Below are 8363 nucleotides of genomic sequence, written 5' to 3' on the forward strand. Positions count from 1 at the left end.
ATCTGCTTGCCGTCGTTCCGTGATACAATCTCGAGTTTGATAGTCCATGGCTGCGAGACGGCTAAGCTTGAGTGGCCATGGCTGTAGCCTTTTTTTTTTTTTTTTAAACAAATGTTCAAGCTATCAATTTATAACGGTGTCAAGTGTATGATAGTATATTCTAATGGCATCAATTCCATGTTGACAAAATTTGTCATATTGGAACGCAAGGGGTGAATGGTGGCTTGCTTTTAAAGGTACGGAGCCATTTTTAAGAGAAAAAAGTAGAGGGACGATTTTGAATTTCAAGCAAAAGCAAGGAAACCGACCGGTGATACCGTCCTTCGTAACATCTTGCAATTTTGGCCAGAATATATATATGTCTCTAGAGTACTTAAGCACACTTTATAAAAAATAATTCAAAATTAATGAAATTTGGCTTAAAATGGATGGAAAAAAAAATCGGGTCCAATGGAAAGTATAAGTACTTACTCTGTATACTATCTAATAAATGCAAGCACTTGCTAATGTTTGTATCGCAACACAAACATGACATTGTTGTATCATATTATAGATAGCACAAAAGATAGGAAGTGCATGTGACGTAATCATCCAACAAAGAAATTGAACAAGGCGACAAATTGCACTAACTATGGAAAAGTGCATATGTTTGAAAAATGTCGAATTGCTTTAGCACAATAGTCGAAAAGGGCATTAACTTTTAGCATAATACTAACCTCTCTTTTTTTCCATTATTGGCATGACATATATGAAACTTTAAATATTATGATTTGATTGGATACTGATAAATTTAAATAGATTCTATCACTCGACACGACATCTAAAGGGAATTCCATTATTAAAGTCATTATTAGAAAAAAATTTCTCTCCATGGTCCAATGATCGATAATGGAGTGAAAAGCCTTTCTCATGTCACTTTTAAACATGGATTATGATTTGATCGTCAAAATCAAGAATGTTATTTTGAAATCTCAAAAAATGTGAGAAAATGTGAAAATTCAAAATACTCATAATGATTTTGAACATTCATTTCGGGTGCGTATTGAACAAATGTTAGAATTTTAAGTGTTGAAATCAAAACTTAAATGTAAAGATCTTTGGAAAAACCAACCAAGTAGGAGAACTTACCAAACAAGTCTATGGATTTTAAACGGTTGGTGTTCTCAATATAAATACTTTTTATAGTGAACTGTATTAAAACAAATTTATGTAGACACCAGGTCGGACAAGTTATAAATGGAGTCTTATTCAACACACGTAAATGCAAAGGGTTACATAAATTCACGGAATATGGTATAAGTGAAAAAATCATTGGATATGTCCCAAAAAGAATTTACAATTTTAAAAAATGAAGAGGTAAAAAAAAGGGCACTTTCTCACTTTGATTGGACAGTAGCGATAATTAGTTTATCAAATTTCAAATATATTGAAGTTATAATGCCATCATGTATCTGTAATAAATTGTCAACTAGGTCGTTGTAGTATAGTGGTGAGTATTCCCGCCTTTCATGGCAACGACGACGCGCGATATTGTAATCCAATTATTGCAGCCTGTCCCACTCTCTGAAACCGCAACCCCCACCTTCCAAAAACCTAGTCCTTCGCTGCTCTCGGGGGCGGGCCGGGATCAAGGCGCCTCGTACTCAATGACTCACGTGGACAGCGCAAGACAGGGAATGGTCTAGTGCAGCAAATACGAGGGTGGTCGATTTTCTTAAGGTAGCGCTTTTTTCGTCATCCCGAGCTGTCAGCCTCGGATCTCTTTATCATTCCTCGCATTCGAAATATCGTTGCCTGTCTCCCACCGACCCCCAGCCCCGCGAAAAATCCACCCGCCCATTCCATCTCTTTTGTCCGTTGCTCTCTCTCTCCTCTCTTTCTCTCTCTACCTTTGCGCCCTAAGCTCGAGAGAATTTGAAGCTTTTTCACTCCAAAGCTTCAAGCAGCAGAAGTCCCGCCACACCTCCAGCCGAAAAACCTCTCTCCTGATCCGCCGCCGCCGTGTCTCCCCGTCGCATTCCCCCTCTCCTCCGGCGCACCCCCTGCCATGAGCCTCTGGCAGCACCCCCCTGACGCCGTCCCCCCGCCGCTGTCCCGGCCCGGCTGCACCCCCGACGGCGGCGGTGAGGAGGAGGTCTACAACATAATCCCCATCCACAACCTCCTCGCCGACCACCCCTCCCTCCGCTTCCCCCAAGTCCGCGCCACTGCCGCCACCCTCCGCTCTGTCGGCGACCTCCGGCAGCCGCCCTTCTCCACGTGGTGGCCCCACTACGACCTCCTCGACTGGCTCGCCCTCTTCTTCGGCTTCCAGGCGGAGAGCGTCCGTGTTGGAAATTGTTCCCCATTATTCTAGAATGTTGTATTAAGCCGACACTCTACATCAAGACCCAAGTAAGTCCAACACTTGTCTCTCTATATGTAGATGATCTCATATATACAGGAAACAATGAGACAATGATCCGAGAATTTAAAGAAGAAATGATGAAGACATTTAAAATGACGGACTTGGGCTTGATGAACTATTTCCTCGGTATTGAAGTCAATCAAGCTGAAGGAATTTTCATCTCGCAAAAGAAATATACCGAAAACCTCCTAAAGAAATTCAAGATGAACTATTGCAAAGCAATTTCAACCCCGCTCATGACAAATGAAAAACTATTGAAGGAAGTGTTGGTGAGGGAGCTACATGATGTGGTTTTTATGGTTAGCTCACCTTCACCAAAACATGGAGCACTTGCTCCTTTATATAGGTTGCCAAAGTAAGTGGAGGAAGTCTCTAGACTTCTCTACAAATAGCTACTAACATAAGATAGAGAATTCTAGACTTCTCTTGAAGCATTCTAGAATTTTAGACTTCTCTTGAAGCTTCTCTAGACTTCTGTTGCTTGTTCTAGGATTTTCTTTGATGCTTGGCTTTTGCTTGCTTGCATTCCCATGTGAATCTTCTAGATTCAACTAGCAATCTCCATTCTCAACAATTCTAGAAGGTTCTCACCTTCATGATTAAGTTAGTAGTTTCTAGATATTTTTAGAGAAAATGGATCACAATTTCCAACACTCCCCCTTGATCCATTTTCGAGATAATCCGGACTTGTGTTGTAAAGTCTCGGACATACCTTGAAATTTCTCTTGTAATTTGTCCCATGTTTGTTATTCCGTCTTCGTTCCACGATCCCTTGTATCCTTTTGTCGAAACACTTGCACTTGCCTTTGAATGTGCATGTGTTTTCTTCAATGATGTCCCATATGTCTTGGGCCATCAAAATGCTCTTAGTTGTAGTTATTGGTTCGGGTTTGGCTCGGGCTTTGGCTTTGGCTCTTGTAGGCTGCCCGGCTCCGGCTTTGGTTCCGCTCGGCTCCGCTCGGCTCTGTTGGCTCTCGCCGAGCTCGCCTTGATTCGGCTCTAGCTCCGCTCTAACTCTATTGGCTCTCGCTCGGGCTCTGGCCTTTTTAGTTGAGGATGGTGAGGATAAACGCCCATAACCATCCAATATGCCTAGCTCTAGCTTCACGGTCCCTTACACCTGGCTTAGTTACAAACCTGGGTGCATCTCTTGCTTACATTTCTTGTTCTACTATGCTCTCCCCTCTTTCCTATTTATAGGGTGCTCTACCAACATCTCATGATGCATTTTTTTCTAAGCTAACTTTCGTCTCATAAATAATTTTAAGTCAGCATCCTTGACCCAATCTATTTTCTATTAGTATCCCATCCAACATCTATTAAAATACATGTGTCCACACACACATATTATATCAAGTACGGTCATCTATTTTTCTCTCTTCCTTTTTATTTCGTTTCCCGTTTTAACACATGCGAGTAAGTACCGTCATATTGAGGGCAAGAAACTAAACATCCTCAAATGAGTATCAGGTGATACTAAGATCCACCATTGTGTCAGCTCCACCCTCAAAACTCGGCCACTGCCCCCATAGGATTTCATAGTGGAAAAGAAGACAAAAAATTTACATAACATGGTCATCTATACATGACAATTGACAATTGGGAAAAATAGTCGTCAAACTCGAACATTTCGGAAAAATGACATAAATGATCTCTGAACTTTAGCCTAATATACAATGTAATCCTTACTTTTTTAATTTGCTCAATTTGTATTTTGGTCTAATGTCTAATAAAGTCTCTAAACTTTAAATTTGTTCAGTGGGATCCTTAAGATTTTATTCATTTCATACAATTCAAATATTATATTGAACATTTACCAATAATTTAAAGATGTCGTTAAACATTTATGAATAGTTCGGAGATTATGTTAAACAAACTAAAAGTTAAAGGACCACACTGCATATTAGACCAAAATTCCAAAAATCACATCAATTAAATTAAAATTTTGAGAATCACCTTGCGCGATAGATCAAAATTCAAGGAACATTGGAGCGAGGCGGGTGCTCCGTCGAGGCTGTCCGAGTCTTGATCGATGGCACGTTCTTCCCCTTTCAGCCCAGCACTCCGATGAAATGTAGCACCGAGCCTGCACAGAAATATGGAGTAGGTGGGCTGGACTTACAGATGTTAGCAAAGCTCAATTGACATCGGCGGGTCACATCGAATTCCGGTAATCACGAGCCGGGCCGAGTTCTGGATGGGCTCGGGTCAAGCCTCGGTGGGTATCGATTGGGCTTGAGCTTGGGCTTGGTTTCAGTGGAGACGCACTGAGTTCTTCTTCACACGTCATCAGATCTGGAAAAAGAAAAGTGTTCCTGGCAGAAACACTTGAATAAAAATTGGCGGAAAAAAGCAAAAGCCCCCAAAAGCGCCGCTGCTTTGCCCCTTTTTTTCAAAGATTTGTTGGCCACTTCCCACTTCCCACCGGTAAGTGCTCCGGAGGGATTATCGAGCGCAACCAAAGTTCACCTGAGCCCAGATCACCTCCCCCGTTAGATCGGAAGGGCCCCGAGCTAACCTCGCCTCATCCGACGGAGCACATCGACTACACTCCATGTTGCCGGGTGCACGGAAGGTTTTTCCTTTTGCCCCATTTGAACTGATCCAGTCGGGAGACCATGTGGGAGGCCACGTGGTGGTCCGCCCGCATAACTGCGGCTAGGTGGGTCCCACCGCTGGCTTGCGTGGGGACGGGAAAGCGTTTCAGATCTTCTTTTTTCCCCGAAAATTGTCGGAGCTGGCGCCCAGAGATTTCAATCTTTTGCGTATTTTGGGACTTTTTCGCCGCAATCGCGGAGCGCGTTTTGACCTTTGGAAGGCGGGGCCGAGGGGGTCGGGTTGTCATGTCGACTGAGGTTGGCCACCGAGGTAAAGACACGCTACCGCGTCGACTGCAGGAGAAAGCTTATGTTTCACCCCGAGGAATCGCGTTCGTTGAAGAGCGTGTTCGTGACGAATTAGAATTATTCGTGAGGAAGAAAGATACTCTTTTATTCTGATCGTGTAATGAATGATAAGACAAGACACGCGGAAGTCCCAGAAAACTGATTTGTGGAAAGTGCTTCCGTTCGATCAAATAAAACGTCACTCCGCAAAAGGAAATCACCCCATCCTAGACGCCTGAATATTTTGAGAGCGATGGAAACCCAATTCGGCACAACATGATGTCATCCGGATGTCGATCTTTGAAATTTGAGTGGGGTCTATGAAGACTTTAAGGATACAAATAACAAAATTTCTGGAATATAAATTAATTTGTGGCCAAAAATTAATTTCTTAATTTTTATTTCAGAAATTGAGAAGTTAAAAATTTTAATTTTCGATTTATTCTTCAAATCTATTTCTATAATAGAAATTTATTCCAAAAATAGAAAAATCAAAGTGTATTATCAAACGAATTTTTGTTTCAAATCTATTACGGAAACGGAAAACAAAAAATTAAATAAGTATAAATTTTATCATACGTACCATAAGAGTTACGTAAAAAAGGGAAAAAAAGGAAAGTAAAAAAAAAAAAAATCAAAGATTACGAGTGAGTTTGATTCTACTTTGGAAATGGGTCTTGGCATAATGCATATACTAAAAGTCAAAACCCTTTGAGAAAATGTAAGTTGCATTTGGTAAAAACTCTTTATACAAAATAACTTTGGGTGAGTAATATTTGGCAAAAAGGATTTAGTATGGGGCTTTGACTATAATTTTTCCTTTTTTTTATTATAAAGAAATCAAATCTTTCACCGGTCATCTAGAGTCGCATAACCTCAACCGGCCCTTGCTCAGGCAAGCACGCAACATTGCATGAGTGGTTCGACCTCATCAGTCTTTCACTTATTAGATCTGACCTCGTTGGCCTCGAAGAAGATGAATAGTAGTAACGAGGGGCAAAATCGAAAAATCAAAGAATTTGCAATGGTAGTTTTAGAAGAAAAAAATTATTTAACCCTGGTTTTATCATTCTATAGATCACTACTATTGTAACCTTTTCAACATCTCCAAGTCTAGATCTAGCTAAAAATAGCATTTCCCCAATCTTGGGAAAACTAAACCAAACACTTTATATAAAAATCCATGGCCAAAATTATTAGATTGACAATGGAGCAAATTCACACGTAAGTATATGGACCCGGTACACAGCTGACGCGGAAACGTTAACGATCTTTCTCGCCCGCTTTTCTTTCCCCCACCCCTGTCGAAACAGGGCCCTTTCGAGGTTGAGCCTCGGGGGAGTTGGTTGAGCGGTTGGAACGGTCCGCACGCCAGAGAGAAACTTACTCCAACCGAAGGGGTGGAAAAAAAACCGCTCCCTTTCCTTTAATTCAATTAATGTCGCGGCGTCAAACAAAAATAAAAAATAAAAACTTAGTGGTGAAGCAGAAATATTCAATTCCGGGGTAACGGAGGGGGCAAGGAATTTCGGTCGTTCCGACGTCAATTCCCAAATCTCAAATTTTCCCATTTGACCTATTCGCTCTGTTCTGGAAACAAGTGCCCATCGGTCTAACGGTCGTTTGTCTTATGCGACAAAGTCTAATAATGTCCCAGTCGAGAATATGAATAAAAAAAGAATGAAGGTAAGGTAAATCTCATCATGCCATAAACAAAAGATTTATGTCCCGAATGGGCCGGTGAACATCGCACGACAGGACGAATAAAGCGCTCCCATTATAGCGTTCACTCCACGTTACCTTAGCATGATTTGACCATGGCGATGTTACCGGGGCGGTTCCACTACGAAATTCAAAACTGTTCATTTTTTTTAATTATCACGAGAATTGACTGCGTTTTATTTTTTAAGAAGTTGGGATTTTTCGTCTCTCGATTGATCTCTTTTATTTTTTTATTTTTTTTCAGTTGATTGTTGTTGGCATGGATGGTTGAAATGCTGAGTTGGCGATCGAAAATGCCGATGTGACTGAATGAGTAAAAGATTGTTTAAAAGTTAAGAAATGATAGGCGTATGAATATTAAAAAAATAAACTAATTTTGCTGACATCGACATATCCACTCGCCTGTCTTGCCGTCGTTTCGTGATAAAGTCTCAAGTTTGATATTCCATGGCTGTGAGACAACAAAGCTTGAGTGGCCATGGTTGCCACAAGCACAACGTCAAGATACGCGTAGTCTTTATTTCTTTCTAAACGAATGTTCAAACTATCGATTTATATCAGTGTCAAGTATATGACAGCATATTCTAATGGCATCAATTCCATGTCGACAAAATTTGTCATATTGGAACGCGAGGGGCGAACGGTGGCTTGCTTTTAAAAGTACGGAGCCATTTTGAAGATAAAAAAGTGGAGGGACGATTTTGAATTTGAAGCCAAAACAAGGAAACCCACCGGTGATACCATCCTACGTAACATCTTGCAATTTTGGCCAGAATAATATATATGTCTCTAGAGTACTTAAGCGCACTTTATAAAAAATAATTCAAAATTAACGAAATTTGACTTAACATGGATGGAAAAAAATTTGAGTCCGATGGAAAGTACAAATACTTACTTTGTATACTATCTAATAAATGCAAGCACTCACTAACACGATCAGTATTCATATCGCGACATGAACATGACATCGTCGTATCATATCAGAGATAGCACAAAAGATAGGAAGTGCATGTGACGTAATCATCCAACAAAGAAATTGAGCAAGGCGACGAATTGCACTAACTATAGAAAAGTGCATATATTTGAAAAATGTCGAATTGCTTTAGTACAGTAGTCGAAAGGGCATTAGCTTTTAGCATGATACTAACCTTTTTTTTTCCATTATTGGCATGACAGATATGAAACTTTAAATATTACGATTTGATTGGACACCGTTAAATTTAAACACATTCCTTCACTCGACACATAGCATTTAAAGGGGATTCCATTATTAGTGTCATTAGCAGGAACTTTTATTCTCCATGGTCCAATAATCGATTATGGAATAAAAAGCCTTTCCGAGGTGACTT

This window comes from Eucalyptus grandis, chromosome 11 (genome assembly GCF_016545825.1).
Source record: "Eucalyptus grandis isolate ANBG69807.140 chromosome 11, ASM1654582v1, whole genome shotgun sequence".
Taxonomy (NCBI): domain Eukaryota; kingdom Viridiplantae; phylum Streptophyta; class Magnoliopsida; order Myrtales; family Myrtaceae; genus Eucalyptus; species Eucalyptus grandis.